This window comes from Rattus norvegicus, chromosome X (assembly GCF_036323735.1).
Source record: "Rattus norvegicus strain BN/NHsdMcwi chromosome X, GRCr8, whole genome shotgun sequence".
Taxonomy (NCBI): domain Eukaryota; kingdom Metazoa; phylum Chordata; class Mammalia; order Rodentia; family Muridae; genus Rattus; species Rattus norvegicus.
In genome coordinates, this window is record NC_086039.1 from 105,497,274 (window position 1) to 105,512,124 (window position 14,851).

Below are 14,851 nucleotides of genomic sequence, written 5' to 3' on the forward strand. Positions count from 1 at the left end.
AATTCTATCAAACCTTCATAGAAGACCTCATACCAATATTATCCAAACTATTCCACAAAATTGAAACAGATGGAGCCCTACCGAATTCCTTCTATGAAGCCACAATTACTCTTATACCTAAACCACACAAAGACACAACAAAGAAAGAGAACTTCAGACCAATTTCCCTTATGAATATCGACGCAAAAATACTCAATAAAATTCTGGCAAACCGAATTCAAGAGCACATCAAAACAATCATCCACCATGATCAAGTAGGCTTCATCCCAGGCATGCAGGGATGGTTTAATATACGGAAAACCATCAACGTGATCCATTATATAAACAAACTGAAAGAACAGAACCACATGATCATTTCATTAGATGCTGAGAAAGCATTTGACAAAATTCAACACCCCTTCATGATAAAAGTCCTGGAAAGAATAGGAATTCAAGGCCCATACCTAAACATAGTAAAAGCCATATACAGCAAACCAGTTGCTAACATTAAACTAAATGGAGAGAAACTTGAAGCAATCCCACTAAAATCAGGGACTAGACAAGGCTGCCCACTCTCTCCCTACTTATTCAATATAGTTCTTGAAGTTCTAGCCAGAGCAATCAGACAACAAAAGGAGATCAAAGGGATACAGATCGGAAAAGAAGAGGTCAAAATATCACTATTTGCAGATGACATGATAGTATATTTAAGTGATCCCAAAAGTTCCACCAGAGAACTACTAAAGCTGATAAACAACTTCAGCAAAGTGGCTGGGTATAAAATTAACTCAAATAAATCAGTTGCCTTCCTCTATACAAAAGAGAAACAAGCCGAGAAAGAAATTAGGGAAACGACATCCTTCATAATAGACCCAAATAATATAAAGTACCTCGGTGTGACTTTAACCAAGCAAGTAAAAGATCTGTACAATAAGAACTTCAAGACACTGAGGAAAGAAATTGAAGAAGACCTCAGAAGATGGAAAGATCTCCCATGCTCATGGATTGGCAGGATTAATATGGTAAAAATGGCCATTTTACCAAAAGCAATCTACAGATTCAATGCAATCCCCATCAAAATACCAATCCAATTCTTCAAAGAGTTAGACAGAACAATTTGCAAATTCATCTGGAATAACAAAAAACCCAGGATAGCTAAAGCTATCCTCAACAATAAAAGGACTTCAGGGGGAATCACTATCCCTGAACTCAAGCAGTATTACAGAGCAATAGTGATAAAAACTGCATGGTATTGGTACAGAGACAGACAGATAGACCAATGGAATAGAATTGAAGACCCAGAAATGAACCCACACACCTATGGTCACTTGATTTTTGACAAAGGAGCCAAAACCATCCAATGGAAAAAAGATAGTATTTTCAGCAAATGGTGCTGGTTCAACTGGAGGGCAACATGTAGAAGAATGCAGATCGATCCATCCTTATCACCCTGTACAAAGCTTAAGTCCAAGTGGATCAAGGACCTCCACATCAAACCAGACACACTCAAACTAATTGAAGAAAAACTAGGGAAGCATCTGGAACACATGGGCACTGGAAAAAATTTCCTGAACAAAACACCAATGGCTTATGCTCTAAGATCAAGAATCGACAAATGGGATCTCATAAAACTGCAAAGCTTCTGTAAGGCAAAGGACACTGTGGTTAGGACAAAACGGCAACCAACAGATTGGGAAAAGATCTTTACCAATCCTACAACAGATAGAGGCCTTATTTCCAAAATATACAAAGAACTCAAGAAGTTAGACCGCAGGGAAACAAATAACCCTATTAAAAAATGGGGTTCAGAGCTAAACAAAGAATTCACAGCTGAGGAATGCCGAATGGCTGAGAAACACCTAAAGAAATGTTCAACATCTTTAGTCATAAGGGAAATGCAAATCAAAACAACCCTGAGATTTCACCTCACACCAGTGCGATTGGCTAAGATCAAAAACTCAGGTGACAGCAGATGCTGGCGAGGATGTGGAGAAAGAGGAACACTCCTCCATTGTTGGTGGGATTGCAGACTGGTAAAACCATTCTGGAAATCAGTCTGGAGGTTCCTCAGAAAATTGGACATTGAACTGCCTGATGATCCAGCTATACCTCTCTTGGGCATATACCCAAAAGATGCCTCAACATATAAAAGAGACACGTGCTCCACTATGTTCATCGCAGCCTTATTTATAATAGCCAGAAGCTGGAAAGAACCCAGATGCCCTTCAACAGAGGAATGGATACAGAAAATGTGGTACATCTACACAATGGAATATTACTCAGCTATCAAAAACAACGAGTTTATGAAATTCGTAGGCAAATGGTTGGAACTGGAAAATATCATCCTGAGTGAGCTAACCCAATCACAGAAAGACATACATGGTATGCACTCATTGATAAGTGGCTATTAGCCCAAATGCTTGAATTACCCTAGATCCCTAGAACAAACGAAACTCAAGACGGATGATCAAAATGTGAATGCTTCACTCCTTCTTTAAATGAGGAAAAAGAATACCCTTGGCAGGGAAGGGAGAGGCAAAGATTAAAACAGAGACTGAAGGAACACCCATTCAGAGCCTGCCCCACATGTGGCCCATACATATACAGCCACCCAATTAGACAAGATGGATGAAGCAAAGAAGTGCAGACCGACAGGAGCCGGATGTAGATCGCTCCTGAGAGACACAGCCAGAATACAGCAAATATAGAGGCGAATGCCAGCAGCAAACCACTGAACTGAGAATAGGTCCCCTATTGAAGGAATCAGAGAAAGAACTGGAAGAGCTTGAAGGGGCTCGAGACCCCAAAAGTACAACAATGCCAAGCAACCAGAGCTTCCAGGGACTAAGCCACTACCTAAAGACTATACATGGACTGACCCTGGACTCTGACCCCATAGGTAGCAATGAATATCCTAGTAAGAGCACCAGTGGAAGGGGAAGCCCTGGGTCCTGCTAAGACTGAACCCACAGTGAACTAGTCTATGGGGGGAGGGCGGCAATGGGGGGAGGGTTGGGAGGGGAACACCCATAAGGAAGGGGAGGGGGGAGGGGGATGTTTGCCCGGAAACCGGGAAAGGGAATAACACTCGAAATGTATATAAGAAATACTCAAGTTAATAAAAAAAAAAAAAAAAGAAACAAAGAAATTAAAGACTTCCTGGAACTTAATGAAAATGTTGACACATCACACACAAACTCACGGGACACAATGAAAGCAGGGCTAAGAGGAAAATTCATAGTGCAGAGTGCACTGATAAAAAAACTGGAGAGATCTTACACTAGCAATTTAACAGCACACCTGAGAGCTCTAGAACAAAAAAAAGCAAATTCACCCAGGAGGAGTAGAAGGCAGGAAATAGTCAAACTCAGGGCTGGAATCAACCAAATAGAAACAAAGAGAACAATACAAAGAATCAGCAAAACAAAAAGCTGGTTCTTTGAGGAGATCAACAAGATAGATAAACCCTTAGCCAGACTAACCAGAAGGCACAGAGACAGTATTCAAATTAACAAAATCAGAAATGAAAAGGGAGACATAACAAGAGAAAATGAGGAAATTCAAAAAAAATTATCAGATCTTACTACAAAAGCCTATACTCAACAAGACTGGAAAATCTGGATGAAATGGATGGTTTTCTAGACAGATACCACATAACAAAGTTAAATCAAGAGCAGGTAAACTTTCTAAACAAGCCCATAACCCATAAGGAAATAGAAGTTATTAAAAACCTCCCAATAAAAAAACAAAACAAAACAAAACAAAGAAACAAAAACCCAAACAAACCCAGGATGGATTTAGTTCAGAATTCTACCAGACCTTCAAAGAAGACCTGATACCAGTATTTCTCAAACTATTTCATAAAATAGAAACAGAAGGAACACGACCTAATTCATTCTATGAAGCCACAATTACTCTATGAAGCCACTCTAAACCTCATAAGACTCCTACTAAAAAAAGAGAACTTCAGACTAATCTCGCTTATGAATATCGGTGTTAAAATACTCAAGAAAATTCTTGCAAACTGAATCTAAGAACACATCAAAAGCATATTCACCATGATCAAGTAGGCTTCATCCCAGAGATGCAAAGTTAGTTCAATGTACACAAATACATTAATGTAATTCACTATATAAACAAGGTCAAAGAAAAAAATCACATGATCATTTCCTTAGATGCAGAAAAAGCATTTGATAAAATGCAACAGCCCTCCTTGTTAAAACTATTGGAGAATTCAGGAATTCAAGACCCATACCTAAATATAATAAAAGCATTTTACTGCAAACCAATAGCTAATATTAAATTAAATGGAGAAATACTTGAAGCAATCCCACTAAAATCAGGGACAAGACAAGAATGACTATTCTCCCCATATCTATTCAATACAGTAATTTAAGTGCTAGCTAGAACAATAAAACAACAAAAAGAGATCAAGGGGATACAAATTCACAAAGAAGAAATAAAGGTATCACTATTTGTAGATGATTTGATAGTATACATAAGTGACCCCAAAAATTTTACCAGACAACTTCTCCAGCTGATAAATAACTTCAGCAAAGTGGCTGGATATAAAACTAACTCAAATAAATCAGTAGCTTTCCTTTATACAAATGATAAACAGGCTGATAAAAAATTAGGGAAAAAACTCCCTTCACAATAGTCACAAATAATACAAAGTATCTTGGGGTAACTCAAACCAAACAAGTGAAAGATCTGTATGACAATAACTTCAAGTCTCTCAAGAAAGAAATCAAAGAAGATCTCAGAAAATGGAAAGATCTCCCATGCTCATGGATTGGCAGAATTAACATTATAAAAATGGCCATCCTACCAAAGGTAATCTACAGATTCAATGCAATCCCCATCAAAATCTCAACTCTTTTTTTTTGCCCCAAACCAGCTGTAAACTTGGGAGTGTTTTATTTTCTTTTATAATTTAATAAATACGTTTTGATGACTGCACATGGGGTAAGGCTGATTGGTAGTTCAGAAAGATCACAGCGATGGTGTTTTCCTGACAGTGTGTAGTCTTCCATAGTGAGTGGAATGACTTGTATGATGTCAATGTCAAGCCAACAAAACTGAATTTATGCACCCATCGTTTTCAGGATTGTTGGTAACTTGGGCATACTTTCACCAAACGACCTTGCCTCCTTGTGTCACAAGGCCCAGCTTGCTCACATTCACTTCAGTGACTGTACCTCTGGTTATCACACCCAGGGTTGTATATAATGGGGCAATGGATTCTTTTTCACACCAAGTATAGGTAAGCAAAAGGTAGCTTTCATCTCAGGGTGTGTGACATGGGGTTTTTGAAACGTAGACCCATTGGCCTAATAAACCTTCCATATTTAGGTGGTTTTCTTGTAAAACCATCACCAACCAAGCAGACTTTTGTAACCACTCTCTTCCATGCCTTCTTTTTTCTTTTTCCTGTTTGAATAACTTTCAATACTTCTGTTTCTTCTTGGGCAAGAACTTTGGGTAGAGGGACCTCCCATTTTCCTGCCTTTTCTTTTTGTTTCTGCTTAATCATGTTGGAAAGTACTTTTGCTCTCGACTGCCCCTCTCTGCCTACCAAATAGGCAGGGACTGCTCCCTGTGGAGACTTCTTATCACCCTTCTGCTTGGTGTTTCTCTTTTCATGCATCTTAGTGGCCTTTTTCATTTGTATTTCCTCCCCATGGCGCTGGTATGGTAGAGCTTAGCCTTCAGGCCAATCTTTTTTTTTCCTTCTTTGAACGTTCATGGGCCTCCCGACCTTCTTTCTTTCTCTTTTTCTCATGATAGTCCAAACAATATTCATATTGTTTGTAGTGTAATTCAATATATTCATTTTGTGGCATGATGACAGTTGCAGAACAGCCATCTGTGACCTTCTGGGTTCCAAAAACCAATTAATTCCTGGGTGTCACTGGCCCACAAGCCTGCTTTGCTTAGGCCGGAACGGGAAAGGGTCAACTCAATTCTTCAAAGACAAGGAAAGAACAATTCTCAAATTCATCTGGAAAGAAAAAAAATAAAACAAAAAAACCCAAACAAAAACAACAAAACAAAAACAACAACAACAACAAAATACAAGAACAGCAAAAATAATTTTTAACAATAAAAGAACGACTGGGGAAATCACCATCGCTGACCTTCATCTCTACTCTAGAGCAATAGTGATAAAAACTGCATGGTATTGGTACAGAGAAAGGCAGGTTGATGAATGGAATAAAATTGAAGACTCAGAAGTAAAAATCACACTTATGCTCACTTGATATTTGACAAAGAAGCCAAAAAATATACAATGGAATAAAGAAAGCATCTTCAATAAATGGTGCTGGTCTAACTGTCTGTCTGTCTGTAGAAAAATGAACATAGACCCAGATTTGTCATCATGCACAAAGCTCAAGTCCAAGTGAATCAAGGGCCTCAACATAAAACCAGATACACTGAATCTAATAGAAGAGAAAGTGGGAAAGAGCCTTTAATTCATTGGCACAGGGGGAAATTTCCTAAACAGAACTGCAATGGCTCACACTCTAAGACCAAGAATTGATAAATGGAACCCCATGAAACTGGAAATCTTCTGTACGGCAAAGGACCTAGTCAATAAAGACAAATTGGCAACCTATAGATTGGAAAAAAAACTTCACTAACCCCACATCCAATAGAGGGTTAATATCCAAAATATATAAAGAACTCAAGAAGCTAACCACCAAAAAAGCAAACAACCCAATAAAAAAATGGGGTATAGAACTAAACTGAGAATTCACAACACAGGAATCTTTAATGGCTGAGAATCACCTAAAGAAATGTTCAAAGTCCTTAGTGATCAGAGAATGCAAATCAAAATGACCCTGAGATTCCACCTTATAGCAGTCAGAATGGCTATGATCAAAACATTATGTGACAACACATGTTGGCAAGGATGTGGAAAAAGAGGAACACTCCTTCATTGCTAGTGGAATTGCGAACTGACTAGTATAACCACTCTGGGAGTCAATTTGTAGGTTCCTCAGAAAATTAAAAATACATCTACCAAAAGACCCAGCAATACCACTCTTGGCAATACACTCAAAAGATGCCCACCATGCCACAAGGGCACATGTTCTACTATGTTCATAGTGGCCTTATTTGTAATAGCCAGAAGGTGGAGATGACCCAGATATTCCACGATAGAAAAGTGAATATAGAAAATGTAGTTCATTTATACAATGGAATACTACTCAGCTATTAAGAACAAGGAAATCCTGAGTTTTGCAGGCAAATGGATAGAATTAGAAAATATCATCCTGAATGAGGTAACTCAGACCCCAAAGGACATGCATAGTATGATCTCACTAATAAGTGGATATTAGCCAAAAAAAATATATAGAATACCCAAGATACAGTCCACAGAACTCAAAAAGGCTAACAAGCTGAACAGCCCAAGTGAGGACACCTCAGTGCCACTTGAGAGGGAGAAGAAAGCAATCACAAGGGGGAGGGAGGGACCTGGGAGGGAAACGGGACAAGGGTGGAGGGGAGAGGGGAACATGATCTGGTATTGGGTGGGGGAAAATGACTGAAGCCCTGAGGGCCAGCAGAAAGAATGGAAACAGGCGGCCTTGGGAGGAAGGAAGTTGAGAGGATCCTCCAGAATGTACCAGAAACCTGGAATGTGAGAGACTTTCAGGACTCAAAGGGTAGTGACCCCAGATTTAATGTCCTACAGTGGGGAGAAGGAACTTGTGGAACCCATCTCCAGCAGAAAGACAGGGCATCAAGTGAAGGATGGAGTTGTTATCCCGGTCAAGCTCTGACCCATAAATCTTCCTCTCTGAAAGAACTGCAGGGATGGAAATGGAGAAGAGTTTGAGGAAAAGAAGGTCCAACAACAGGCCCAAAGAGATATCCAGCTCAAGAGAAGGCTCCAAGACTTGTCATCCTTACTGAGGCTATGAGGCGCTTACAAAAAGGAACCTATCATGACCGCCCTCTAAAAGACCCAACAAGCAGCTGGAAGAGTCAAATGTAGATAAATGTATACCTAACCACTGGACAGAAGCTGCTGACCCCTCTGGTTGAATTAAGGAAAAGCTGGAGGAAGCTGAGGAGGAGGTCAACCCTGTAGAAGGACCAGCAGTCTCAGTTAACCTGGACCCCTGAGATCTCTCAGACACTGGATCACCAACCAGGTAGCATATACCAGCTGAGATGAGGCCCCCAACACATATACAGCAAAGGAGGCCCCAGGGAGTTTAGAGGTCTGGTGGGGTGGGGACATCTTTGTGGAGACAAGGGGATGGAGAGGAGGTATGGGACATGGAACAGTCAGAGGGTGGACAGGGAGGGAAATAAAATCTGGTGTGTAAGAAGAAATAATTAAGCAAATTACATAAAATAAAAAAGTTCATTGTTGGGGCAGGGGATATGACCTGTTAAGTGCACTAGCTGCTCTTCCAGAGGACCTGGGTTCAATCTGGGCACCCACAGGGCAGTTTACACATGGCAGTCCAGTTTTGGGAGATCTGACACCCTTACAAAGGCATGCACTCAGGCAAACACTAATGCATATAAAGTAAAAACAAAAAATTTAAAAATATTTTAAAATGTAATAAAATATTTAAAAAAAGCAAGCCCATTGTCCATTTCAGGAATCTGTGCCTCCTAGCACATATGGATCTTATATCAACATAAAAGATCGTCACAAGGGACAGGAAGTAAGCAGTGGAACTCTTTGAGCATGAACTTGCATTGAGATAGTTTTTGAATTAAGAGTTTCAAACTAATGGCTTTCCCAGTATGGGAGTGATCAGTGTTTGCCTTGATTCTGTTAACACAGTAACCTGGAATGTGTTAGGCATAGCAGGAGGAAGCATTCTTTCCCATGTCCTCTCATAAAAATAATGTTCATAAGTGCTTCACACTGGATCCTAACAAAATGATACAATAATTGGACTGAATTCTGGGGGACTTTTAGGCCATTCTCATAGCTTGCTTTCAAATAAGGCCTTCTCATAGAGTTCAGGGCCTGGGTTTCCTATGCCATATTGTTAAATCTTGGCAGTACTTTATCCACCAGCCTCCCAAATTTCATTTCCTCAAGACACCACACTCAGGAGGTGACAACAAGCTAATGTGATTTAGAGATCACTTCAAGTGTTTGATGGATGTTATCTGCTGTGTGATTTCTACCATTTCAACATATGTCTGTAAAACATAGCCTTTACTCAAATGAATGACTCTTACAGTTGACAATTTGGGCACATCAGTAACAGACATTGTTCTGGGCATATAAGCATTACTATCTACCCAAAGTTGGCAACCTTTTGACAAATCTGTACGATACTGTCATTTATGAATGCCTTGGGCTGCATTCATGTGTATCCTGCCATATATGTGGCCTGCAGAATACAGATAGAACAGACATGTTTAAACATAGTGGTGAAGTTTTAGCACATCTGTTTCCCTTGGGAACCCCTTGTTTGTATTCTTAAGGCATCACTACCCCTATACACAGATTTTCTCCACATGCTTATGTGCTGTAATTTATTTTCCCCTCACTCTGTATCCCTTCAAATAGACCTAAACTTCACTTTTAACTTTTTAGACAATAATAAGGTCCAAGCATTCTTTGAACCCATCTCTTGATTTCAACTTATCTTTTTCTTGCATCTTTGTTTTGTTTTTTCTTCCATCAGTTGCTTTGCTTAAAAGGAATTCTAATAGTCCAAGTGAGTTCCCTATACTCAAATCCCATGAGGAAGAGAGCAGACCACCCAGGAATGCAGACATCCTGAGGCTGCAGGACAGACTGCCACCTCTGCACACCTTGGCCCACATCCCTGGTCTAAGGGGAAACTGCACAGTGCCTTTGGACAGAGGGATATAGGAACGGACAACCGCCGGTACCCATGGTTCTGGTCTGTGCCCAGGACCGAACCGATCCAGTCAAACAGCTTCCTGCACCCAAATACCGTGGGGGAGAGAGCTGGAACCTCAGAAGTGTGGATACTCCTGAGAAGTCAGAGAATACCCTCTGCCCACAGTGCAGACCCAAGAGGGAATTGCATAGTGCCAACTGTGCCCAAGGGGTGCAAGGACATACATGAGCAATCATGGGCAGGACCCTTTGATTCCTACCCACGCCTAGAGCTGGAAGACAGTCTCCAGGAGCGCCACCATAGCTAAGAGCAGAACACCTGTTCTCAGGAAAGGCTGAAAGAAAACAGGAAAATAGTTCTACAGGAATGCTGACTCAGAGGCCTACAGCAGGGCCAAGTCACTCCCAGAAACAGCAAGACAAGTAAACACCAGAGACAACCCAATGACTAGAGGCAAGTGCAGGAGACTAATCAACATAAAACAAGACTACTTGGCATCATCAGAGCCCAGTTCTCCCACCAAAGAAAATACTGGATATCCAAACACATCAGAAAAACAAGATTTAGATTTGAAATCACATTTCTGATAATGATGGAGGACTTTAAGAAAGACATAAAGAACTCCCTTAGAGAAATGCAGGAAAGCACAAGTAAACAAGTAGAAGCCCTTAGAGAGGAAACACAAAAATCACTTAAAGAATTACAGGGAAACACAACAAAACAGGTGGTGGAATTGAAAATGGAAGTAGAAATAATAAAGAAAGCACAAAGGGAGACAACCCTGGATATAGAAAACCAAAGGAAGAGACAAGGAGACATAGGCAAGCATCACCAACAGAATACAAAAGAAAGAAGAGAGAATCTCAAGGGCAGAAGATACCATAGAAAACATTGACACAACTGTCAACGATAATGTAAAATGCAAAACACTCCTAGCCCAAAACATACAGGAAATCCAGGACACAATGAGAAGATTAAACCTAAGGATAATAGGTATAGAAGAAAGTGAAGACTCCCAACTTAAAGGGCCAGTAAATATATTCGACAAAATTATAGAAGAAAACTTCCCTAACCTAAAGAAATTGATGCCCATAAACATACAAGAAGCCCACAGAACTCCAAATAGATTGAACCAGAAGAGAAATTCCTCCTGTCAAATAACAGTTAAAACAGCAAAAGCACAAAACAAAGAAAGAATATTAAAAGCAGTAAGGGAAAGAAGTCAAGTGACATATAAAGGCAGACCTATAAGAATTACACCAGACTTCTCACCAGAGACTATGAAAGCCAGAAGATCCTGGACAGATGTCATACAGACCCTAAGAGAACATAAATGCCAGCCCAAGTTACTGTATCCAGCAAAACTCTCAACTAACATAGATGGAGAAACCAAGATATTCCATGACAAAACCAAATTTAGACAATATCTTTCTACAAATCCAGCCCTACAAAGGATAATAGGTGGAAAATTCCAATACAAGGAGAGAAACTATACCATACAGAAAGCAAAAATATAATTTCCTTGCAATGAAACCAAAAGAGAGACAAACAAACATAATTCCACCTCTAACAATGAAAATAACAGGAAGCAATAATCACTATTCCTTAATATCTCTCAACATCAACGGATTCAATTCCCCAATAAAAAGATGTAGACTAACAGACTGGATATATAAAGAGGACCTGGCATTTTGCTGCATGCAGGAAACACACCTCAGAGACAAAGGCAGACACTACCTCAGAGTAAATGGCTGGAAAACAATTTTCCAAGCAAATGGCCCAAAGAAACACACTGGAGTTGTCATTCTAATATCAAATAAAATTGACTTTCAAACAAGAGTCATTAAAAAGATAAAAAAGCCCACTTCATGTTCATTGAAGGAAAAACCCACCAAGATGAACTCTCAATCCTAAATATCTATGCTCCAAATGCAAGGGCACCTACATTCATAAAAGAAACCTAATTAAAGCTCAAAGCAAACATTGCACCTCACACAATAATAGTAGTAGATTTCAACACCCCACTCTCATCAATGGACAGATCATGAGAAATTAAACAGAGACTTAGAGAGACTAAAAGAAGTTATGAACCAATTGGATTTAACAGATATTTCCAGAAGATTCCATCTTAAAACAAAAGGATATACCTTCTTCTCAGCACCTCATGGAACCTTCTCCAAAATTGACCACACAGTCGGTCACAAAACAGGTCTCAACAGATACAGGAAGATAGAAATAATCCCATGCATCCTATCAGATCACCAAGTACTAAGACTGGTCTTCGATAACAACAATAATGACAGAAAGCCCACATATACATGGAAGTTGAACAATGCTCTACTCAATGACAACTTGGTCAAGGAAGAAATAAAGAAAGAAATTAAAGAGTTCTTAGAATTTAATGAAAATGAAGATACAACACTCCCAAACTTAGTGGTACTAAGAGGAAAATTCATAGCTCTGAGTGCCTGCAAAAAGAAACAGGATAGAGCATATATCAGCAGCTTGACAGCACACCTTAAAGCTCTAGAACAAAAAGAAATAAATAAATCCAAGGGGAGTAGAAGGCAGGAAATAATCAAACTCAGGGCTGAAATCAACCAAGTAGAAACGAAAGGACTATACAAAGAATCAACAAAAGCAGGAGCTGATTCTTTGAGAAAATCAACAAGATAGATAAACCCTTAGCCAAACTAACCAGAGGACACAGAGTGTGTATCCAAATTAAGAAAATCAGAAATGCAAAGGGAGGCATAACAAGAGAAAATGAGGAAATTCAAACAATTATCAGATCCTACTACAAAAGCCTATACTAAAAAAACCCCTGGAAAATCTAGAGGAAAATGGACAATTTTCTACACAGATACTAGGTACTGAGGTTAAATCAGGAACAAATAATCCATCTAAACAACTCCATAACCCCTAAGGAAATAAAAGCAGTCACTAAAAGTCTCCCAACCAAAAAGAGTCCAGGACCAGATGGAAGAGTCCAGTCCAGGTTCAGTGCAGAATTCTATCAGCCCTTCATAGAAGACCTCATACTAATACTGTCCAAACTATTCCACAAAATTGAAACAGATGAAGCACTACCGAATTCCTTCTATGAAGCCACAATTACTCTTATACCTAAACCACACAAAGACCCAACAAAGAAAGAGAACTTCAGACCAATTTCCCTTATGAATACTGACACAAAAAATACTCAATAAAATTCTGGCAAACCAAATCCAAGAACACATCAAAACCACCATCCATTGTGCTCAAGTAGGCTTCATCGCAGGGATGCAGGGATGGTTTAATATATGAAAATCCATCAACGTAATCCACTATATAAACAAACTCAAAGATAAGAACCACAAGGTCATTTCATTAGATGCTGAGAAAACATTTGATAAAATTGAACACCCCTTCATGATAAAAGTCCTGGAAAGATCAGGAATTCAAGGCCCATACTTAAATATAGTAAAATACAGCAAAGCAGCAGCTAACATCAAACTAAATGGAGAATAACTTGAGGCAATCCCACTAAAATCAGGGTCTAGACAAGGCGGCCCACTCTCTCCCTACTTATTCAATATAGTATTCAAAGTTCTAGCCAGAGCAATCAGACAACAAAAGGAGATCAAAGGGATACAGACTGGAAAAGAAGAAGTCAAAATATCACTATTTGCAGATGATATGATAGTATATTTACGTGATCCCAAAAGTTCCACCAGAGAACTACTAAACCTGATAAACACCTTCAGCAAAGTGGCTGGGTATAAAGTTAACTCAAATAAATCAGTAGCCTTCCTCTACACAAAAGAGAAAGAAGCCGAGAAAGAAATTAGGGGAATGACACCCTTCATAATAGTCCCAAATAATATAAAATACCTTGGTGTGACTTTAACCAAGCAAGTGAAAGATATGTATGACAAGAACTTCAAATCTCTGAAGAAAGAAATTGAGGAAGATGTCAGAAGATGGAAAGATCGTCCATGCTCATGGATTGGCAGGATTAATATAGTAAAGATGCCATTTTGCCAAAAGCAATCTAGAGATTCAATGCAATTCCCATCAAAATTCCTACTCAATTATTTATAGAGATAGAAAGAGCAATTTGCAAACTCATTTGGAATAACAAAAAACCGAGGATAGCGAGAACTATACTCAACAATAAAAAAACATCTGCAGGAATCACTATTCCTGAACTCAAGCAGTATTACAGAGCAATAGTGATAAATACTGTATGGTATTGGTACAGAGACAGGCAGGTAGATCAGTGGAACAGAACTGAAGACCCAGAAATGAACCCACGCACCTATAGCCACTTGTTCTTTGACAAAGGAGCTAAAACCATCCAATGGAAGATAGCATTTTCAACAAATGGTGCTGGTTAAACTGGAGGTCAGCATGTAGAAGAATGCAAATCGATCAGTTCTTATCACCATGTACAAAGCTTAAGTCCAAGTGGATCAAGGACCTCCACATCAAACCAGATACACTCAAACTAATAGAAGAAAAAATGGGGAAGAGTCTCGAACACATGGGCACTGGGGAAAATTTCCTGAACAAAACACCAATGTCTTATGCTTTAACCAAGGATCGAAAAATGGGACCCCATAAAAGTGCAAAGATTTTGTAAAGCAAAGGACACTGTGGTTAGGACAAAACGGCAACCAACAGATTGGGAAAGGATCTTTACCAATCCTACATCTGATAGAAGGCTAATGTCCAAAATATAAAAAGAACTCAAGAAGTTAGACTCCAGAGAGCCAAATCACAATATTAAAAATGGGGTACAGAGCTAAACAAAACATTCTCAGTTGAGGATTATTGAATGGCCAAAAAGCACCTAAAGAAATGTTCAACATCCTTAGTCATCAGGGAAATGCAAATCAAAACAACCCTGAGAGTTCACCTCACACCAGTGAGAATGGCTAAGATCAAAAACTCAGGTGACGGCAAATGCTGGCGAGGATGTGGAGAAAGAGGAACATTCCTCCATTGTTGGTGGGATTGCAGACTGGTACAACCAT

At 39.4% G+C, this 14,851-nt stretch overlaps 1 pseudogene; it reads right to left on the reverse strand.

Moving 5' to 3' along the window:
- Positions 1-5,066: 5,066 nt before the first annotated feature.
- Positions 5,067-5,825, reverse strand: Nsa2-ps3 (NSA2 ribosome biogenesis factor, pseudogene 3; annotated as a pseudogene).
- Positions 5,826-14,851: the final 9,026 nt, after the last annotated feature.